General features: G+C 47.0%; 1 pseudogene; it reads left to right on the forward strand.

The window, feature by feature from the left end:
- The first annotated feature begins 477 nt into the window (after window positions 1-477).
- Window positions 478-956, forward strand: LOC139357729 (cilia- and flagella-associated protein 144-like; annotated as a pseudogene).
- The last annotated feature ends 9,790 nt before the right edge of the window (window positions 957-10,746 follow it).

Here is a 10,746-nt window from a genome sequence, read left to right on the forward strand (position 1 = left end):
CGTGCTCGGGCAGCGAAGGAGCGGACCCCGGGGTCCCCACGGCCTGGCTGTGGACACGGGGACGCAGGACCACGGACACCCACCCTCGGCCTCCGCTGCCTGCTCAGCCGGCCGGGCCCGCCTCTGCATTTGGAACTGGCTTCCCCGTGGGCCTTGGTGTGGAACCCCCGAGCAAACTGCTGGCCCGAGACGGAGAAGGGAGAACACGAGGAAGCGGCGCCTCTGCTCGCTGCGAGGGAAACGACTGGCCAAGGTGAGGCCTAACCACATGCCCATGACCCCCGGGTCTGTCCCATGACCGGAAGCCCTTTCCTGGAGGGGTAAAGGCTGGATCGCAGGAAGCTGGGGCTGTGGGAGCGCTGTTGCCTGGAGACCGCGTGGGGCGCCGTTGCCTGGAGACGGCAGAAGCCCGGGGCCAGGGAGAGAGGCACGAGGGAGCAGAGAGCGCATGGAGCCCGATGGAGCAACGCCAAGGCCATGGCGGGACACCCCAGGGAGAAGGTGACCCAGGATGAGGTCCGTCAGAACCAGATCTTGCAGCAGCTGTACCTTAAAGAGCTACCAGCCCGGAACGTCTATGCCCGGCATCACGTGAACCCCTCCACGAGGTCCACAGATCACCAGGAAGCCCGTGTCTTGGCATGGTAACCTGGAGGAGCCTGGAGACGCCAGGTTTCAGAATCTCATTCACCACGCTGCCCAGGGACCAAGGAAGAAGGACCCAGACACAGACTGAAAATTAGGAAACTGCATGGGACTCAGAGCCCTGGCTCAACCCAGAATGCCCGGATCGCAGGCTGAACCACTGCAGGGTCTGCAATGACATCGCTCTGTGCAAGGCTCAGATGTGGGGGCTGGGAGACGTTTATCGCCACCAGTGGCATCCCAGCGGTGGACTGAGGCCCGGATTTCACGTCCAAAGTGTGCACTGCCCCGAGCAATTAATGTTATTTTAAAGCTAAATAAATAAAAATAAACTAAGTTTTAGATGTTGGAATTTTGTAGCATGATTTTTCCCAGGAATTGTTCCCCATCTTCAGTCCTCCTGCGGTACAGGTGAGTGCCATGAGAGTAGCCATGGTGACCTAGAGAGTAATATGTTGACCCTGCCTCCTCCGCCAGTCCTTTGGATCAGGGATGGGAAAGTGACCCCAGCTAGGTTAAGAGACAGCACAGAACCAAGAGCGGTGACTGTCTCTCTCCAGATTGCTGAACTGATGACATGTGGAGTTAGTATCGGTATTAGTCTGTTCTCATGCTTCTAGTAAAGACATACCCAAGACTGGGTAATTTATAAAGGAAAGAGGTTTAATGGACTCACGGTTCAGCATGGCTGAGGAGGCCTCACAATCATGGCGGAAGGCAAAGGAGAAGCAAAGTCAGGCCTTATACCGCTGCAGGCAAGAGAGCTTGTGCAGGGGAACTCGCCTTTATAAAACCATCAGATCTTGTCAGACTTATTTACTACCACGAGACCAGCAGGAGGGAAACTGCCCCCAAGAGTTAATTATCTCCACCTGGCCCTGCCCTTGACATGTGGGGATTATTACAATTCAAGGTGAGATTTGGAGCAGGGCGGGGTGACACAGCCAAACCATATCAGTATCTACTGGTATTCTAGACCAGGGCCAACACCTGTTTGCAAATACTTTTTTTTTCCCCTTTCACTCTAACCTTTCCTTTTACTCTAGACTCTATACTCTAAGAAATAATGTTTTCTTTTTTTTTTTTTTTTCCTTTTACTCTAAATCATGTTTTCTAGGAACACAGTAGTGGCCATTTGTTTACCTGCTGTCTATGACTGCTTTTGTGCTCTAACGGCCAAGGTGAGTGGTTATGAGAGAGACCTCATGACCCTCAAGCCTATGTGACCAGTCCCTGAGGAACTCCAGAACTTAGGGGCTGGGTAGAGGAAAAAGCTGATAAATGACACCAGCTAAGACAGGCTGTAGAGAGTGAGTGAAAACCGGGAGAGTGTGATATCATAAAGGTCAGGGCCTTTTCAAAAACCTGCCAGACCAGGCATGGTGGCTCACACTTGTAATCCCAGCACTTTGGGAGGTCGAGGCAGGCGGATCACAAGGTCAGGAGTTCAAAACCAGCCTGACCAACATGGGGAAACCCCACCTCTACTAAAAATACAAAAATTAACCGGGCATGGTGGTGTGCACCTGTAATCCCAGCTGCTCAGGAGGCTGAATTGCTTGAACCCAGGAGGCGGAGGTTGCAATGAGCCAAGATCTCACCACTGCACTCCAACCTGGGTGACAGAGTGACACTCTGTCTCAATAAAAGTGATAATAATAAAGTAGAATAAAATAAAAACAACAACAAAAAAACCTGCCAATCCCAGTGGCGGTCTAGAATCTCCATTTTGTCTGAGGAACTAAAAAGGCAGCAAGAGAGAAAAATGAAGTACATGCACACCAAGAAGGGGCGAGAGTTGAAGAAAGTCCTAACAGTGTCCAAAGCCAATGTTCTAAATGGTCTTGAGGTTCAGCCACATTCCCTAATTTCACTTGAGACACCCCCAGTTGTCTAACTGCCTCTTTTTATTTAAACTACTTTGAGTTGGGATATCCTGTTATTTGCAACCAGAGAGCACCATTACTTAATTTCTTCACTCATCTGTCCTTCATTCATTCCTTCATTCCAAAGTTTCATGGACTCTTCCTGTGTGAAGTAGGATGCTGAAAATGGGTGATACAGTGGCAAACAGGACAGCCATGGGCCCTGACCTCATGAAGTTTCTATTTCCATATAACGAGTTAGGTTCTGGTCCTGGGAGACCGCCAAGACGTCACAATAGGCCAGGTGCAGTGGCTCATGCCTGTAATCCCAACACTTTGGGAGGCTGAGGCAGGTAAATCACTTGAGCCTAGGACTTGTAGACCAGCCTGGACAACATGGCAACACCGTGTCTCTACTACAAATACAAAACTTATCTGGGCATGGTGGCATGCACCTATAGGCCCAGCTACTCAGGTGACTGAGGTGGAAGGATCAATTGAGCCTGGGAGGTCAAGGCTGCAGTGAGCTATGATCGGGCCACTGCACTCCAGTGTGAGTGACAAAGCAAGACCCTGTCTCAAACAAAACAAAACAAAACAAAACACCAAAAAAACCCAATAGCTGTTGCAGCTCAGAAACGAGGTCTGAATTGAAGAGTATAAATTTGGGAGTCATTGCCCTGTTGTGGGATTTCAAGACAGGGAAATAAAAGACATTGCCTAGGAAGAAGGTATCAAGTGAGAATTGAAGTGTGCATGTGACCATTCCCTGAAGACCTCCAATATTCAGGGGTTTGGTAGAGACAAAAGAGTGGATTCAGGAGACCAGAGAACAGAGGCTGTAGAGGAGGAGAAACACCAGTGAGTATAATATCATAGAAGGCAGGGTGTGGTGGCTCACACCTGTCACCCCAACACTTTGGGAGGCCGAGGTGGGAGAAATGCTTGACCCCAGGAGTTCAAGACTAGCCTGGGCAACACAATGAGACCTCATCTCTACAAAAATTTTAAAAATTAGCTGGGCATGATGGCACACATCTCTGGACCCAGCTGCTTGGGAGGCTGAGGCAGGAGTATCGCTTGAGCCTGAGAAGTCAAGGCTGCCGTGAGTTGTGATCATGCCATTGTACTCCAGCATGGGTGACAGAGAAAGAATCTGTCTCAATATGTGTATATCTCACAGAAGCCATGCTAAGAGACTGCCTTAAGGAGTCAGTGGTATGTTTGTCAAATGCTGTCAAGAAGAGAAAATGAGACTGAAAGAGATTATTCTATTTAGCTCCATAGAGTTCAATCCAGAACCAGGCAAGAACAATTTAAAACAAGTGTCTCAAGCTTTTTTAATTGCAGGTAACTAAAAACTAGGTAACTAAAGACTCAATCTGACTCAGGCAATACAGATTTATAAACCCACATAATAGAAAACTCAGGGATAGGGTGAGTTTCAGGGATGGTTTGATTCAGCGTTTCAACAATGTCATCAGGCACCTGGAATCCTTTTGTCTCTCTGCTCTGCTTTCTTGCATGTCAGCTTCATCTTAAGGCTCCCGCCTTCCCCGAACCACTGCCCAAGATGGCTGCCAGCAACTCCCAGGGTTCAGACTTACTTATCCAAATGTGCAGGTCAGGTGATCACCTTAGTAACTCTCAGACTAGTGAGAAAGCTTCTTTCCTTCAAACAACCAGGAAGCCTTGCCTCCTGTCTTACTGACTCCAATTGAGCCAAATGTCCATCTCTTATTAGTGATAAAGAAGCAACGTCACTGTCACTAGGGACTCTTATGGCCTTGACAACCCTAGAGTCCAAGATGGAATCAGATCCTCCGAAGCACCTACATTGTTTCAGGTAGATCGATAACCCAATGGAAGTCAGGTTAGTTGTAAAGAGAAGAGGAATAGATGTCAAGGAATCAAGCACAATGAACACAGCAGAGGAGAAGGAATTGGATGGGAGAAGATTAGTGAATGGGGGTGAAGTGCTGGGGACAGCACACGACACACGGAGACAACACTTTCAAGACGTTTGGCCAGGGACTACAGACACTAGGCAGTTCTTTTTCTAGGAAACATGTGGAAGCTATAGGGCTTCCTCCTCCCCTTAGTCAAGTGGCCACTATTAAAGAGTCCCTAGATGGCTTGAAGTTATTGGCTAGTAATAAGAAATCCCCAAGACCCAGCTCTTTGCTTCCTGAGGCAAAAAATCCGAATACTGAGGTAAACCCCCATTTCAGAATTTCCAGAGTCACCCTCCAGTACCATAGAATCTTCATGAAAAGACCTGGTATCAGTGACTCTGCAACCAAGGCTTCCCCCCACCATCCCCAAACCCAATCTGATTTTAGTTAAGAACACCTGGAGCTCTATGCTCTTCGATAGAAGCTGTCAGTGTGCATCCAATCTCCCCTTCCCAAATGCAGTCCCCAGGGTGTAAGCCCATTAATCCATTCCCTGACCTGAGGCAACAGCAAACTCCCCAGCTTGGTTCGGGATGCAGCATGCCCCTGGGATCTTAGACACCACCTAAGGGAATCACCCCTATACAATCATGCTGGGTCACTGGTCCTCACATTGTTATTATTATTATTATTTTTATTTTTTATTTTTTTTTGAGACAGAGTCTCGCTCTGTCACCCAGGCTGGAGTGCAGTGGTGCAATCTCAGCTCACTGCAAGCTCCGCCTCCCAGGTTCACGCCATTCTCTTGCCTCAGCCTCCCGAGTGGCTGGGACTACAAGTGCCCGCCGCCACGCCCGGCTAATATTTTGTATTTTTAGTAGAAACGGGGTTTCACCGCATTAGCAGGATGGTCTCGATCTCCTGACCTCATGATCCGCCCACCTCAGCCCCCCAAAGTGCTGGGATCACAGGCGTGAGCCACCGCGCCCGACCATTATTATTATTTTTTATTTGAGACAGAGTCTCTGTCGCCCAGGCTGGGGTGCAGTGGCATGATCTTGGCTCACTGCAACCTCTGCCTCCCGGGCTCAAGTGATTCTCGTGCCTCAGCCTCCTGAGTATCTAGGATTACAGGTGTGCATCACCGTACCTGTCTAATTTTTGTATTTTTAGTAGAGACGGTGTTTCGCCATGTTGATCAGGCTGGTCTTGAACTCCTGGCCTCAAGTGACCCACCACTGTGGCCTCCCAAAATGCTGGGATTATAGGCATGAGCCACCTCACCAGGCCAGTCCCCACATTATAGCCAACTTTTTGTGGCCTTGATTCATACTGGTTCTCAACTCACAGCACTTCCCAGAGGTCCCATTACATTTAAGGGAGGAACTCTAGGTTCTCTGGGGAGTTATAGAATATTTGAATGAAAACAAACAAGTCTACCTTACCTGACTTTTGGCCCCTTGCTGGTTTGGTAACTTGGATTCGTCATTTCATTAAGTATTTCAGTTTCCTCATCTATAAAATGTGAGTATTCATTATGCCTGCCCTACATTCGTCATGGAGGTGGTAATAGCATACATGAAAGTGCTTTATTCCCTGGGAAGTAATCCACAACTGTGAGGTAGGACTGGTCCCCTGGGCACCAGTTCAGGGGTATTTGAGATATTGTAGACAAGCTGCATGAGTTACTGTACCTAAGACAGTGTTATTGGTTCCTAAATATGGCTCACATGCCCGTGCCTGTGGACAATAAAGAATTCTACTTAGCGTTACCGTATCAGTTTGTGGCTGATGGGCTGCTGGATTCTACGGAGTTCTATGATCTATGAATATAAAGGGTTTGATGTTGGTTCTAGTGAGACCCAGCAATTTAGCCCCTCCATTCATTACCTAGCAGTGAGCTTCTTATTTTTTTATTTTTATTTTATTTTTTATTTTTGAGACTGAGTCTTGCTCTATCGCCCAGGCTGGAGTGCAGTGGCATGACCTAGGCTCACTGCAACCTCCGTCCCCCAGGTTCAAGCGATTCTTCTGCCTCAGCCTCCCATGCAGCTGGGATTACAGACTCCCACCACTACACCTGGCTAATTTTTGTATTTTTAGGAGAGACGGGCATTTCACCATGTTGGCCAGGCTGGTCTCGAACTCCTGACCTCAGGTAATCCACCTGCCTTGGCCTCCCAAAGTGCTGGGATTACAGGCGTGAACCACCAATGCCTGGCCAATGCAGTGAGCTTCTTGAGGGTAGAAGCTGTGTCTTACTCAACTTTTTATTCCTGGCATATAGCCCAGTGCTTGGCACATTGTGGGTGCTAAGTAAACATTTAGGGCAGGATAAACATTTATGGATGGATAGAAATATTTTGGAAGGGATAAGGTTGTTACTTGCTTCCTGGAATTGCCTATGTCCATAACCATTATTTGTCTTGTTTTTTGCGTGATATTTTGTTGTCACATGGGGTCAGTATTTTATTTCACACTTATAGGAGAAAAGGCACCATGAATATTAATTGAAAATACGTACACAATACCTATCTCAGGTTCATCATTCAAATGTCAAGTTATTATTTTTCTGTGTGTAAACTGGAAGAACTCTAAAACAAATTAAAGAACCAGCTTTCTTTTGTAGCCCTTCTCCCCAGTGCTTTCAGGTAAAGGTAGTTTCAGGTCCATGTAATTTAAGGTTTTTGATAATTGAAAAGCATTTCTCTTGGAGATTTTATTAGGTATAAGAGGAAAGCCAATAAAGATGCATGTTGACGTGTCTGAATTTATACAAGTACTCATGCGTTCTAACTCGGTATGAGTCACTGATCTTAGCACACAAAGGATGTGTGTGTGCAATTTAGGGATGTGCCTCATCAAAGATGAAAAGTAGAAATGCGGCCGGGCGCTGTGGCTCAAGCCTGTAATCCCAGCACTTTGGGAGGCCGAGACGGGCGGATCACGAGGTCAGGAGATCGAGACCATCCTGGCTAACAGGGTGAAACCCCGTCTCTACTAAAAAATACAAAAAGCTAGCCGGGCGACGTGGCGGGCGCCTGTAGTCCCAGCTACTCGGGAGGCTGAGGCAGGAGAATGGCGTAAACCGGGAGGCGGAGCTTGCAGTGAGCTGAGATCCGGCCACTGCACTCCAGCCCGGGGACAGAGCGAGACTCCGTCACAAAAAAAAAAAAAAAAAAAGAAAAGTAGAAATGCAAACTAGAGGGGGTTTTATTCCCCCTGAAAAAATAAACAAACGTGGTAGAACTTCTCAATAGACTGAGGTTTGATTACTAGGGACAAGTTCAACAGTCTCTGAACCCCAGAGCCAGCAGAAGGTTTTCCTGGGCAAGAGTGACCAATCTGCTTCTCATGTTTTGGGAATCACTCACAAGAGCAGCAAGATTTTGAACTGCCTTGGTCACAGCCAGCAGCAAGCTGAGACACAGCACTCTTTTCCATCTGACAGTTTTACACAGGCAAACCTTTCTTATGCTGAAACTTCATCACAGCTCTTTCTTCCATGACCTTAATTAAAACACAAATATACAATGAGAATGCCTGACTACGTGTAAACTTTTGTTTCTGAAGATGGCATCACACAGTGTGAAAACAGAAAAAAACGCATAAATTCTGCGCTCAAGGTGTGAAACGAATAAAGTAGATTTTATTGTTCCTGATGTTTCCGCTTATCTATGGTAGAGGCCAAATGATAAGGTTTATGGGGTCTCTTCAGTTGACTACAAAGGTGCTATAGGTGCCCACTGAATCATATCAGTTCCTTCCAAAAAAGCACTAACAAAGTCTTTCCAAGATGTGGAAACAGAGAGTCCTCTTGAGTCTGCCTGTCATAGGAGTGTATGCCACACCCAATATCTACTGGGTACTTGCTGGGAGTTGGAACACTGTCCTAGGAACAGCCTCAGAGAAGGGCAAGGAGAGCTGCCAGGTTTCTTCCGGAGACGTTAGCAGAGTACACCGCAGCCTCTCCCCCACCCAGTCGCCTATTGTGAAATATCACCAGGACCATTCCTGGACTCCAAACTGGGTGGTAGTACAGAACTTAAAAGACTGGCACAACCGAAGCTTCCTACTGGACAGAGTCGACAGCATTTCTGGAGGGGGCACTGAACGCCAGTAGCACACTCCAGAATTATGGCAACTCAAAATACTGTATTTCCAAGCACCCTTAATTGAAAACAATTTAGCCTGTTCCAGTGATCTAAACAGGAAGAAGATTTCATTTTTTGTTCGTTTTACGTTTTTTCTTTTGTTGTTGTTGTTGTTTTCTGAGACAGGCTCTCACTCTGTCGCGTAGGCCGGAGTGCAATAGTGTGATATTGGCTCACTGCAACCTTCATCTCCTGGGTTCAAGCGATTCTCATGGCTTAGCCTCCTGAGTAGCTGGGATTGCAGGTGCCTGCCACCATGCCTGGCATTTTTTTTTTTTTTTTTTTTTAAGTAAAGACAGGGTTTCACCATGTCGGCCAGGCTGGTCTTGAACTCCTGACCTCAAGTAATCTGCCCACCTCTGCCTCCCAAATTGCTGGGATTACAAGCGTGAGCCACTGTGTCCAGCCTGTGTATTAGCCCGTTCTGATGCTGCTGATACATACATACCCGAGACTGGTAAGAAAAAGAGGTTTAATTGGACTTACAGTTCCATATGCCAGGGGAGGCCTCAGAATCATGGTGGGAGGTGAAAGGCACTTCTTACATGGCAACAACAAGAGAAAAATGAGGAAGAAGCAAAAGCAGAAACCCCTGAAAAACCCATCAGATCTCATGAGACTTATTCACTATCAGGAGACTAGCACGGGAAAGACCAGCCTCCATGATTCAATTACCTCCCTCTGGGTCTCTCTCACAACATGTGGGAATTCTGGGAGATATAATTCACGTTGAGATTTGGTGGAGACACAGCCAAACCATATCAGCCTGTTTTACTGTTTGTTTGTTTGTTTTCTTCACCAAAAGAAAATCTAAGAATGCAAGAAGTTCAGTGATTTCCACAACAGACATAGCAAGTTGGTGGTGTCCAAAGCCAGCACTGATGGCTCATTCGTAGTTGCCCTTCTCTGACTTATTTCCTTCTGTCTGCTTCCTGATTCTGTGGCTAGAACCGCCCATAACCTAGTAAAGCTGTCAAAAATGATTGAAGAACAATGACAACTTGGTCTTTCAATGACATCTGGGAGGAGGACTCTGCTGACTGCATTCTTTTCCAAGTAGCCAATATTCTTCTCAGCAGGATTTGTGTAATTGCCACCTTGAAAAGCGCCTCAAGGACTTTGTTAAAGATTCCTTGGTAAGGAACTTGGAGGCTATTTGTTGAAAAAAGCCTTGCAAACATAAATTTATATCCATCTTTTCTCCTTCTTGCCTATCCCTCTCCCTTTCCTTTAGTGTGTTACTTGGTCTCACAGCCCCAAAAGACAATCTGACACTTAACTAGATGTTTATCACTGGCTTAAAATGAGTTGGTACAGTGAATTGGGGTTGGAAGGAGAAGGAGGAAGGTCTGAACAAAGCTAAAAGATATCACTGAGTCATTTACACACATTATCTCATTTAATCCTCACAACATCCTTGTGAAGTAAAGGCTTCACCTCCATTTTAAAAGCCAAGGAAACAGGCTCAACAAGATGAACTTGCCCAAAGTCACCCAGATCCTCCAGGTGTGGAGTTCATGCTTGCAGACACTCTTTCTCCTTGGTCAGTAAAAGCCAAGCCCTCACACCAACTCAGGACCCCACCCCTTCTCATCTTCATGGAGACTTTGCTCCATTTCTTATTTCCTCCATGCATTTTCAACCTCTTCCCCTGCTGGATCCACACCTCCTAACCACCCCTCCATTAGTATTCAGCGATGCTCTAGTAGCTCCTCTGGTAAAAATCATAACAATGGCCGGGCGTGGTGGCTCACGCCTGTAATCCCGAACTTTGGGAGGCCAAGGAGAGCAGATCACCTGAGGTCAGGAGTTCAAGACCAGCCTGGCCAACATGATGAAACCCCATCTTTACTAAAAATACAAAAAATTAGCCAGGCGTGGAGGCGGGTACCTGTAATCCCAGCTACTCAGAAGGCTGAGACAGGAGAATTGCTTGAACCTGGGAGGTAGAGGTTGCAGTGAGCCGAAATCCCACCATTGCACTCCAGCCTGGGCAACAAGAAAGAAACTACGTCTCAAAAAAAAAAAAAAAAGTTGTAAAACCCTTCCTTTCCCTCCACATCTCCATCCAGTTAGCACCTTATCTCTCTATCCCTCTTTACAGCCAGACTTCTTGAAAGTGTTGTCTCCGTGTGTCGTGTGTTGTCCCCAGTACTTCACCCCCATTCACTATTTAATTTTCTCCTA

The sequence above is a fragment of the Macaca nemestrina genome, chromosome 13 (genome assembly GCF_043159975.1).
Source record: "Macaca nemestrina isolate mMacNem1 chromosome 13, mMacNem.hap1, whole genome shotgun sequence".
Classification (NCBI taxonomy): domain Eukaryota; kingdom Metazoa; phylum Chordata; class Mammalia; order Primates; family Cercopithecidae; genus Macaca; species Macaca nemestrina.